This window comes from Hibiscus syriacus, unplaced genomic scaffold, assembly GCF_006381635.1.
Source record: "Hibiscus syriacus cultivar Baekdansim isolate YM2019G1 unplaced genomic scaffold, ASM638163v2 tig00116951_pilon, whole genome shotgun sequence".
Classification (NCBI taxonomy): Eukaryota; Viridiplantae; Streptophyta; class Magnoliopsida; order Malvales; family Malvaceae; genus Hibiscus; species Hibiscus syriacus.
In genome coordinates this window covers 3,764,407-3,777,780 of record NW_024063482.1, presented here as the reverse complement: position 1 = coordinate 3,777,780, position 13,374 = coordinate 3,764,407, and the positions used below count along the sequence as shown (strand labels likewise).

At 35.4% G+C, this 13,374-nt stretch overlaps 1 pseudogene; it reads left to right on the top strand.

Annotated features, from left to right (window-relative positions):
- Positions 1-11,970: 11,970 nt before the first annotated feature.
- LOC120188855 lies at positions 11,971-12,947 on the top strand (annotated as a pseudogene).
- The last annotated feature ends 427 nt before the right edge of the window (positions 12,948-13,374 follow it).

The following is a 13,374-nucleotide window of genomic DNA, read 5'->3' as shown; positions in this document are numbered from 1 at the left end:
ATCACAATTTTCATTTAATTTTCCCTGTCAGGCACCATTCAGACTATTTTTCCCGATCTAACACCCTTTGCAGTAAGGCGTGCCCCATGCAGCGCGCTTTACGCTGACCTGGTGCCACGTAGGGTAAGGCGCCCCCTGAAGCGCGTCTTATGCTGACTAGGATACACATGTGTAAAGCACAGTGCAGGGGTCGCGTCTTACCTGCAAATCTGACACGCGTCAGAAAGGCGCGCGCCGCAGGTTTAATTACGTACATGCCCCGACAGTTCACACCCCATCCTCAATCACTTTCATCACACCAAATCCTCTCAACTTCTCTCAAATTTTTTTATATTCTCTGTTTAAGGTATATTTTATTATATTTTATATTTAATTTATTTAAGTATTTAAATTAATTTTTTTTCAGATATAAAATGGAAGGCGGCCTGCTTCGCTTGGATGAAAATCATATATCTCGATATTTTGCTGATACGGTAACATTTTAACGTTTTAATTTAATTTAAATTATTAGTAATAATTTATTTATTTATTTAATGCATGATTATTAGTTTAAAAATTATTTTTTGTAATTATTCATATTTTAGGATAGAGACCGTATATTAGATCCTTTTATTAGGAACCTTAAGTTAGTGATACCTGACCGTGTCATGCCGTATTTAGTAGAGGTTGGATTCGGTCATATAGGTAGATATGAGGGTCATTGTAAGATAGAACCAGACCTTATTGCTGCCTTAGTGGAGCGGTGGAGACCGGAGACCCATACATTTCATCTTCCGTGCGGAGAGTGCACGATTACACTTGAGGATGTTTCTATGCACCTGGAGCTTCCGGTGGATGGAGGTGTGATATAAGGGATATCTTCCGGTTCTTGGACTACTTTGTGTCGGGTTAGTCTAGGATGTGTCCCGTAAAATTTTAACGGTGGTCGGATACCGTTAAATTTGTTAGATGCCAATTTTTGGGAGTTGAGCGCAGACGCCACTGATGATATAGTTAAAATGTATGCACGGGCATGCATACTGCAGCTGATAGGAGGGTTGTTGATGCCAGACAAATCGCGCAACCAAGTTCACTGTATGTGGTTGCAACATCTTGGCGACTTTCATCTGGTCGGATCACTCAGTTGGGGCTCGGCAGTTTTGGTTTTCCTGTATAGAGAGATGTGTTGAGCGACTAACTACAGAAAAAATGCTATCGGTGGATGTATCCTGCTGTTGTAGTCTTGGGCATGGTATCGATTGCCCTTTTTATGTCCCGTTGTCAAGAACCCATTCGTATTTTCACTACTATTGAGCTAATTAAATTAATCATTTTATACAGTGTATAGTAAATTTTTTCCTTGAATAGGTGGTCTATTGATAGGAAAAATCATCAGGAGCTACCTGATGATTTAGAAAAAATTAGGGTGTTAATCGATCAGAAGGCTGGCACAAAGGTATGCATTTTAAGGTTTAAAAATCAATTTTATATTATAGTTATATAATTAGATTATTATTTTGATAAAAATTATATATTTTTGTTTTAGTTTGAATGGGTGACATATTCTAATGATGATGTGAGGATTGTGATCCCACCTGAGTTGAGGGGCCCATCAGATGTTTGGATGGCGATGGTACCTTTGATATGTTATGCGATCGTCGAGTGGCACTCCACTGATCGCGTGCTCCGGTAATTTGGTTGTTTTCAACCAAATCCGGAAGCACTTCCCAAAATGGACGAGTAGCATAGCACAGATCGACGCAGCAAGACAAATACAGATTGGCTGGTAAGGCATTATGAGTGGGTCGTGTTATGGGAGGATCGACATTAGTGCCTTCCCTGTAGAGAGCCCATTTTTGATGATCTCTTTATTGTTGCTGACGGTTATTATGACTGGTTCAACAGTAACGGAAAACCGTTTATGCTTCCTGATGATGCACGAGGGTGGACCTTTCAGCGATGTCGACAAAGACGTTCATCGACACAGCACCATCGTCCCCCGACTCATGGACGAAGAGCAGGTCCTTCCGGTTCGTCCTCAACTCCACTAGCAGGACCTTCACAGTAGCCACCGTCTCCAGCGACTTACATACCACAACCATATATGATATCGCCACCACCATTCCCTTACTTGATGCCTCCGCCGCCACCTGGTTTTATGACGCCGTCGCGACCACCGTCACAGAGTTATATGACCCCTCCTGGAGGATATTATGGGTTTATGTTTGCATATCCTACTTGGGGTTCATATGCTGGGTATTTATCAGGTGTAGTCTCATCACTTATTGTAACACCCCAACCCGTATCCAACCCGGATACGAGTCCGAAGTGTCACATTGACTTTTCAAACATTTATTCGTATAAAATATTGAGTAATTTAAAAACTTTTATAACATTCAACTTATTCAAAACGTTTACAAAACTATTCAGAGTTTATACAATATATTCTTTTGAATACATGCTAACTAGAACTTTATATATTAAAGTACATATTAATCACCTCTTTTCTGATCTGACATTGAGTAAGGAGAACTGACATGTCTTACTCCACATCGCTCTTTACTCCTCTCCGTACCTACGTATAAATCACTTACACGCTAAGTCGTTGACTTAGTGAGGCATATAAAACATATAATAAAACCACAAACCATTTCATATAACATAATGCATACTTATAAATATTTCATTAATATACTTATCAGTACTCATATCATTATTACTGATTTCTTTCTATCATGTAAGCATATATTGAACCTTTCTATACTCACCATCGAGTATCCATGTCATTTCACAACAAAGCATATATATAGTATCATAACAAGTTATTTATTATCTTTAAAGCCCTTGCATTAGCCCATGTATACATTTGAGAACTTAAGGTATGTGAGTACATTGAGGTTGTGCGCTAATGCTGTCACCACAGCTCGTATCAATTCCCTCATGGGGCATCGAACCTTAGTTCAATATTCATCCCGATAGACCAGTCCATAGATCCCGAAGAACCTAGGTAAACAGTCCATATATCCCGAAGAACATAGGTAAACTGTCCATATGTCCCGAAGAACATAGGTAAACCCTCGACCCTTGGTATGCCAACTATACCACTAGCTCTCTTATCACATAACATGGGCATTAACATTCATAACAGTTCAATTTACTTATTCATATCCTTTCTCTTATGAACATATATCTTTTCTTTTCAGTCACGTACCAAATGTACGTGTAATCATTGATCTTATAATCACATGTTCATTCTCTTCGGTCACATACCATATGTATGTGTAAACATATATCTAATATCATATAACACGCATCACAAATGCATGTATTCACATAAATCATTTCTTATAGCTTTATTCATATCACATATTCATATAAGCTAATATCTTATTTCACATATACTTTCCATATAACTTATATATCTCATAATCACACAAATCATAACATTGATCACCAATCAAATAACATTTTAGGAGTTACTTCTTACCATAGTAACTCCATCACTGGCTCATCGCAAGCCAAATGTTTATTCAATAATATAAGTACAAATTAAATTGCACTCACCTTAGCTTTGCTTTGATTCGATTATAATCCTTCAATTGATCCGGAACGGGATCACGTTCTATATCTACATCATCATACATAGATCTATATTAGTATTATAACTAATATACTCTAATGGTTCACTCCTTAGACTAAGAAAAATGACAATTTCATCTTTCAATGAAAGTATGCATCGATGCACTACTGATGCATCGGTGCATAAAATGCATTCGATGTTGTATTATTACTGGTATGCATCGATACACTACTTATGCATCGATGCATGAATTGCATTCGATGTTTTTATTTTAAAAGAGTGCATCGATGCACTACAAATGCATCGATACACCTTCAAACAATTTCTGGGTTTTAACCTTGATGCATCGATGCACTATGAATGTGCATCGATGCACTCTGCCCAGAACCTCTTTTTGAACCCGAAAATCATCAACTCTTCACTCAAATGCTTCATATTTCATCCCCTTTCATATTCCTAACTTTCATATACATGTTTAAACTCATTTATAATCAATTATCTCGTCTTTAACCTTAATATCATCTCCTCTTTATTAACTTCAAGAATCATACCATATTTTTAACATGTTTTAAATCTAATTCTAACACTCCATATTCCTTAATTAGATTGATGACAAGTCAATTTCCTTCTCAAAATTCACTTACTAACTCTTTTCCAGAATTTCCTTAAGAAACTCATTTTCTTTAATCTTTCATAACTTCTTTATCTTTTGATTTTAGGACAACTTAAGCTTTCCATAAGCTTAAGTATTACCTAATGATCAAAACCACTCTTAAAATTAACAAATAATCAGCTAACAAGGAATCTTACCTTTGCAAGCTTGGCTTTTCTCTCTCTCGTACATGAAGAAGAAGAAGAAGAAGAAGATGATGAAGAGAATATCTCTTCATCCTTATCCCATCTAACATATATATCCTTATCATATCTATTTTTAATTCATTTATTAGTCAAATGACCATTTTGCCCTCTACTTCATTTGATAATTACTAACAACTTTTAGGATTTATTTCTAGATAAATCATTGAACTAATCTATTCTTCTACTTTAATCACCACATTTCTGAAACTTTACCATTTAGTCACTAACCCATAGTTTGGGATGTTACAACTCTCCCCTCCTTATAAGAAAATTCGTCCTCGAATTTTCACTGCATATCTTAATAAGAACATATATTCTAATGTTCTTATGTTTCTTCCCTGACTTATTCTTTCTTGTCATCATCAGAAACTTACTTTTCAATCCTTTAGTTTTCCAACTATCTTTTTCGTTTATACATTCATCTTCTGTTGCTTATCATATAAACAATAACCAGTAATACCAATCCATTGTTGTCTTTTCTATCATTCGATTATGCATTTTTCCTTTGACCTTTCTAAAATTCCATATAATGTCACTCATCACGTTAATAGTAACATCCATCTCATCACTCTATATCATAAATCCATCTATTTCTTCATAACTCTCTAATTACCTTATAACCATACCAAACTTGTATTTCGTCATCATTTGACCAAAACACAACTTTAAATCTTCTTCAATTGTGATTAAACATATACTTTAAGGAGTCAAACAATATTTTCATATCACCTTGCACATTTTTCGTGTTTCTATATTGAACTTATCATTTACAATTCCATACGAATCCTCACTTCATTCACTATATCACATTTACGTAACCAAAATATACAACTATATCCAATACAATTTCATCACAAAATCTTGTTAGTCAACGCTAACTCTTTCATTCTAAAGTACAAATCCTTATCATCTCCACACTCTTTCTTATACACAATAACATCCCTTTGTTTCAAATTCATAACTCTGATTTCATTCATATAATGTTACTTATCCTGTAGACAGTAACATCAATTCTTATCACTCAAAATCAAAAATCAATCAATTGATTTCTTTCCTCATTTTCTAATTAATTCACCACAATCCAAACTTTTACTCATTCTTTCATCATTGTCTGTATTACGATACACATAATCTCTTCATATAACCTAACATACTTTTCTTACTTCTAATCAAACTTATAATCTGCACTTCCTTATAACCCTTTATCATATTTAATCTTTCAGTACCAGACCATACTAATTGAGTCTGTCTGACTCTCATCAGATTTGATTCTCTGGCAGAGAATACAACTAATTCATACCTTATCTGAAGTTAAAAACCAGAATCTCTACCTCTCTTTGATGGTACTGAACTCTATGAAGCACCAATTCTCTTAATCATATGAGATTTTTATTCTCCAAACTTTTCATTCTGAGCTATTTCTCTTTAAAGCTTTAACACAATTAACCATTTCTTGAAACGATAACAAATTCAAAACCAGTAACACTCTTTTAATTTAAGGCGCAAGTCCTAAACAACAAATCACATGTATCATTTTCAGTCGGAATTAACTCAGCAGCAATTCTGCTTAGCTTATTAAACTTATAATCATACTCATACAAGGTGTAATTCCCTTGTTTCAAGCTCGTGTATTCCAGTTTCATATGTCTTATAAACTGGCCATCAATGCACTTATTCTTGAACTCTTATACAATTCTAATCACATCATTTAATCTTTTAACGTTCTTATGGTAACAATTGTCCACCATACTCTAGCTTACCAAAGTAGTAACAAAACTACTCAATTCAACATCTCCACTTTGAAGAAATGAAAACCTTCTATCATATCATTCAACCAAAGGTCTATAACAATAGAACCTTCCTCAAATCCACCCTTGAACTTGGGTGCTCACAAATTTATCAACTAATTTGATACATTCATTCTATGAGTTAAAGAAGTATAAATTGAAAACACATCAGAACATTCTTCAACATGAAGAATAATTTTCCAAATTTTATACAGGCACTTCCTGAGGTGTTCGCTCTTCTCACTGCTTGGCCAGGGCATGTGAATGCTATTACCTTCAGGTTTATTTCCTTTCACTTCTTTCGAAGCTCTTATTATCATACTTCTATTATCACATAATAATATATTTTTATTAGGAAGACAACATACTCCTTACACTATCATATCATAATTTTTCACTTTAATTTGGCATGTATACTTTTTAAAACACTTCTGACTTCGATTTAAGCCTAGAATTGGCTAAACAGTAGCTCTGATACCATTAAATGTAACACTCCAACCGGTATCCGACCCGGATACGAGTCCGAAGTGTCACATTGACTTTTCAAACATTTATTCGTATAAAATATTGAGTAATTTAAAAACTTTTATAACATTCAACTTACTCAAAACGTTTACAAAACTATTCAGAGTTTATACAATATATTCTTTTGAATATATGCCAACTAGAACTTTATATATTAAAGTACATATTAATCACCTCTTTTCTGATCTGACATTGAGTAAGGAGAACTGACCTGTCTTACTCCACATCGCTCTTTACTCATCTCCATACCTATGTGTAAATCACTTACACGCTAAGTCGTTGACTTAGTGAGGCATATAAAACATATAATAAAACCACAAACCATTTCATATAACATAATGCATACTTATACATATATCATTAATATACTTATCAATACTCATATCATTATTACTAATTTCTTTCTATCATGTAAGCATATATTGAACCTTTCTATACTCACCATCGAGTATCCATGTCTTTTCACAACAAAGCATATATATAGTATCATAACAAGTTATTTATTATCTTTAAAGCCCTTGCATTAGCCCATGTATACATTTGAGAACTTAAGGCATGTGAGTACATTGAGGTTGTGCACTAATGCTGTCACCACAGCTTGTATCAATTCTCTCATGGGGCACCGAACCTTTGTTCAGTATTCGTCCCGAAAGACCAGTCCATAGATCCAGAAGAACCTAGGTAAACAGTCCATATGTCCCGAAGAACATAGGTAAATAGTCCATATGTCCCGAAGAACATAGGTAAACCCTCGACCCTTGGCATGCCAACTATACCACTAGCTCTCTTATCACATAACATGGGAATTAACATTCATAACAGTTCAATTTACTTATTCATATCATTTCTCTTATGAACATATATCTTTTCTTTTCAGTCATGTACCAAATGTACGTGTAATCATTGATCTTATAATCACATGTTCATTCTCTTTGGTCACATACCATATGTATGTGTAAACATATATCTAATATCATATAACACACATCACAAATGCATGTATTCACATAAATCATTTCTTATAGCTTTATTCATATCACATGTTCATATAAGCTAATATCTTATTTCACATATACTTTCCATATAACTTATATATCTCATAATCACACAAATCATAACATTGATCACCAATCAAATAACATTTTAGGAGTTACTTCTTACCATAGTAACTCCATCACTGGCTCATCGCAAGCCAAATGTTTATTCAATAATATAAGTACAAATTAAATTGCACTCAACTTAGCTTTGCTTTGATTCGATTATAATCCTTCAATTGATCCGGAACGGGATCACGTTCTATATCTACATCATCATACATAGATCTATATTAGTATTATAACTAATATACTCTAATGGTTCACTCCTTAGACTAAGAAAAATGACAATTTCATCTTTCAATGAAAGTATGCATCGATGCACTACTGATGCATCGGTGCATAAAATGCATTCGATGTTGTATTATTACTGGTATGCATCGATGCACTACTTATGCATCGATGCATGAATTGCATTCGATGTTTTTATTTTAAAAGAGTGCATCGATGCACTACCAATGCATCGATACACCTTCAAACAATTTCTGGGTTTTAACCTTGATGCATCGATGCACTATGAATGTGCATCGATGCACTTTGCCCAGAACCTCTTTTTGAACCCAAAAATCATCAACTCTTCACTCAAATGCTTCATATTTCATCCCCTTTCATATTCGTAACTTTCATATACATGTTTAAACTCATTTATAATCAATTATCTCGTCTTTAACCTTAATATCCTCTCCTCTTTATTAACTTCAAGAATCATACCAGATTTTTAACATGTTTTAAATCTAATTCTAACACTCCATATTCCTTAATTAGATTGATGACAAGTCAAATTCCTTCTCAAAATTCACTTACTAACTCTTTTCTAGAATTTCCTTAAGAAACTCATTTTCTTTAATCTTTCATAACTTCTTTATCTTTTGATTTTAGGACAACTTAAGCTTTCCATAAGCTTAAGTATTACCTAATGATCAAAACCCACTCTTAAAATTAACAAATAATCAACTAACAAGAAATCTTACCTTTGCAAGCTTGGCTCTTCTCTCTCTCGTACATGAAGAAGAAGAAGAAGAAGATGATGAAGAGAATATCTCTTCATCCTTATCCCCTCTAACATATATATCCTTATCATATCTATTTTTAATTCATTTATTAGTCAAATAACCATTTTTCCCTCTACTTCATTTGATAATTACTAACAACTTTTAGGATTTATTTCCAGATAAATCATTGAACTAATCCATTCTTCTACTTTAATCACCAAATTTCTGAAACTTTACCATTTAGTCACTAACCCATAGTTTGGGATGTTACACCTATGGTCGCAACTCAGACACATCCTGTACAGTTTTCACACTCGGCGATGTCTGGGTTTTATAAGTTTTCTCAGTTTTCGCAAGCTGGTGGGATAGTCAGTCATACACCTCCAGGGTCATTATTCTATGGAGGTGCTTCATCGTCATCAGCTCATCCTCAACAAAATGTAACTGCTTAGGACGACAACGACGATGATGGTGATGACAGCGAGGAGTCACAACCAATGATACGAAGAAATCCTCCTCGAGACCGACAGCCACTGTCTTGCGGAACACATTCGCGTCGTATACATCGATAGATTTTTTTATTATATTTGTATTTAGTTGTTTATTGGACTTTTTTATTGTAATTTTTTAATTATTTATCATTTAATACTTATTTTTTTTGTTAATGTGGTTGAATTTATTTTAATTTATTTTGTTAAATTTGTTATACATTTTTGTTAATGTAGTTTGGTTAATTTTGTTTATTACCATTTAAAATCAGTTATTGTTATTTGGTTATCATTTACCATTTAATACTTTTTGTAAGTTTGTTGTATTTAAAATTATGTTCAAATACCAAATTGTTATTAGTTTGATAAAATTTAATAATTGTATTCTCAAACTTTCTTCAGTTTGTCACTTATTATATCTTTTATTATAATCACATATAACGCCAACGTTCAATCTCGTTTTCTTGTATCGTAAGGAGTTGCGGATGAATGTCTCCCCATTATGGCATTAAAATCATTACACATTACTGTCGTCGGGCTGTCAACTTGAATCAACTTGTTCAGTCAGCCCATAGTGGGAGCTTAATGACTGACCCCAAGCAGCACACACTTAAACAAAATTTGCATACATCTCAACATCGACGTCTGAATAATTACTTTGAGATTCAACCATCACTTCAACATCATCATTGTTCGAAAGTTCAAACGTTGTATAAGTTAATGACAACAATGATGTTGGAAATCTGTACTGCAACGACGACATTCTTCTACTACTTCCAACATGAACATTCCTCGAAATCCTCGTTATCAACTCCTCAAGAGTTATGTTTCTCTTGAATGATATTTTAACACGCTCATTTGATACGAAAACAACGCCGGTTTCATATTCTCGAATTTCACCATCATAATAAACAATAACTGAAAGTCGTGCCATTCTTTAAGTTTAAAAGTACGACAATATTATATCTGTAAAAAAACAACTAAAACAAACCTGATTAAATAAATAATATTGAAAACACAAAAATTAATTGAAAACAATTAGTATAATATTTTTTCAAATAATCATAATAAACAATAAGTATAATAAAAAAATTATAATAAAATTACCTTATAACGAAAAATTGCACGAACTTCTGAATCAAATATGAGAATATTGCCGGAATTATTGACTCGTTGACAGAATTGTTGTATTAATTTATAAGTTGAGAGGGGAGATGTGAGGAGTTTACCGGGGGAGAACGGTATTTATAGCCGAGAAAAGTTGCTATAATTATACAATGTGCGGTACCTGCACCGCGCCTTATATAATTGTATCAGTTAAAGCTAAGGCGTGACCCCTGCCCCGCGCTATATATAATTGAATTAAAGGTATGGTGTGACCCCTGCCCCGCGCTATTGCCCTACGTGGCGTAAGGCGCGCCCCAGGGGTCGCGCTTTACACTTGTGTATCCCAGTCAGCATAAGGCGCGCTTCAGGGGGCGTCTTACCCCACGTGGTGCCAAATCAGCGTAAAGCGCGTTGCAGGGCGCGTCTTACTGCAAATGGTGTTAGATCGGGAAAAATAGTCTGAAAGGTGTCTGACAGTGAAAATTAAATAAAAAGGTGATATATCGGAAAAAATGCCTATGTTAGGAGACTCATCCCAAAGCTAGGTGTGCAATATGGGTCGATCTAAAATAGTGAAAGCGAAGCCTTAAAACAAGAAGAACAACTAAAAGAAAGTAAAGAAAAAATTATACTAGTATTAATTTTGAAGAAAAAAATTTGGCGACTATTAAATTATAGTTATACAAATATAACTATTAAAAGAGTAAAATTAGCACAAATTAATTGACATCAATGATTAAGGGACTCGTTATTCTCTATAGAAGTTACGGTCCAAGCATCGATGAGATTAGAGATGGGTATTGGTCGGGTTGAGTTGGGTTTTTGGTTCACCAGACCTGACCTGAGAACAAGAGTCATCCACCCGAGACTCGACCCGACCAAAACAAGTTTTCACCGACTCAACCCGATCTATATATAACTTAAAAACCCGACCGACCCCACTCGATCCGAAACAATAAAAAATTATTCTTATTCAATAAAAACAGTGAATTAATTGAAAAAATAATATATATATATGAGTATTATTGTAATTATTCCTAAATATATAATGTAAAATTATATATGTTTCAGGTCGGGTATTTTTCACCCTAAACTCAAACCCAACTCGAACATCACATTAAAAAAACCGACCTAACCCGAACCCGATTTTTTAAAAAAAACCCGACCATTCGGGTTCGAGTCTCATGCCCATCCCTATATAGAATATGAGTGTTCATAATTAATTAATTAATTAGTTAAGAATCTTTAAACAAATATTGTTTTTTATTTACTCTACTCACGTTAAAAAAACTAAACCGTAAAATTACATTATAAAAAATAAATTATATTATGTTATATTTTTATTTAAATAATTATAGATCAATGGTAATTTGTCGACATCTGTCTCGCGGGTTTCCTTAGGAAGTAGATACGCACCAGATCGCCACGTGTCAATCTGAACTCCAAATGTCACGTTAACGATGTGAAACGTGTAACACTTATACAAATGGTTTTCGCATTTATAAACTCTATTGTTCTTGCGTTTCTCACGAAATCAATAGGACTAATTTTGATTTACAAAATCCAAGCAGAAGAAATGAGCCAGGGACAATCATTAAGGCCGCAACCCGACCAAGGTTCCGACCAGCTAGCTATCAACTACGGAGATGTTTTCGATGTCTCCGGGGGATTGGCATCTACACCAATTGCACCACGAGACGCGGCTACTATGCTTGCCGCTGAGACCCAAGTGCTCGGGAAGCCGTTGGATGCCGGTGCTGCCGCCGTTATGTATTCCGCAGCTGCTGCAAACATTACAACCGGTGTTGTCGGTCCCGACGAGGGCAATGAGATGGTCGAAAGAGAGGGCGTAGCCGTCTCTAAATCGAGAGATGCGCGAGGAAAACTTGTCGTCAACGAAGCTATTGCCGACAAAGTAAAATATAAGCTTATGCATAGGCAATATTTTCAAATTACACGCTGGTTTATAATTAAAACCTAATGGATTGGTTGTTTTTGCTGAAGCAGATGCTATGTGAATATCGATACAATCCATATGATGTTCGAGGAATTACTCTTTCTCCAGCTCCAGCTCCAAATATAAGAGATGAGCAATGGAAAGCTCCGTCATCAAATCCCACGCCAACTCCTCCCATTGGTGCCGTTGATCGAAGTGGAGGCAACATCACCGTGGGAGAAGCTTTGGAGGCAACGACCCTCTCCATCGGTGACCTGCAATACGAGTGGCGGAATCTAGAGTGTCCTGCAGCAGGCTAACCCGGCATAGCGGCCTTGGCACCAGAGCACAAGCTGCTGCCACTTTCAATGACCGTCAGGCTTGTGATCATAATATGATCACTATATCTGATGTCTTATCGGATGCTACCCAGAAGTTGCCTCTGGATAAAGCGGTGACGGCCGAAGATGCGGCAGCGGTGAAAGGGGTGGAGGAAAGAGAAAAGCCTGACATGGTTGCGACGCCTGGAGGAGTGGATGAGACATTGGAGACAGCTGCAGCGGTAAACAGGGATGATATACAGTGATGCTTGTAGTATTACATTTATGGCCGGCTCTTCGCGCCAGTTCTTTGTACCGAAGCAGTAATAGTTTGCTTCCATATATATATAGTAGAAGCCAATATTCGGTGGCTAATTTCAATGTTACTAAAATATGATAAACCAACTGTTGGTTTGGAAATTTTTAGTATGACTTAATCTCGTTTTATATAAGCCATTGTGAAGCCATGAGAGAATAAGAAAAACTTAAACCAACACTCAATGGGTTCTATATGTGAAGCCACGTTGTCCATATACCATCTGACATAGTGGTTCCAATTGCATACGTCTCTTTCCAGTGTTAACACCTGTAGTTACAACATACAAGCCACGTTGTCGAAACAACAAGACTCCACCGTGACCATGGTTGTCTGCCGCACCGAACCAGCGGCACCTTCCCTAAATCATCCCCATGCACCCGCAACCCCAC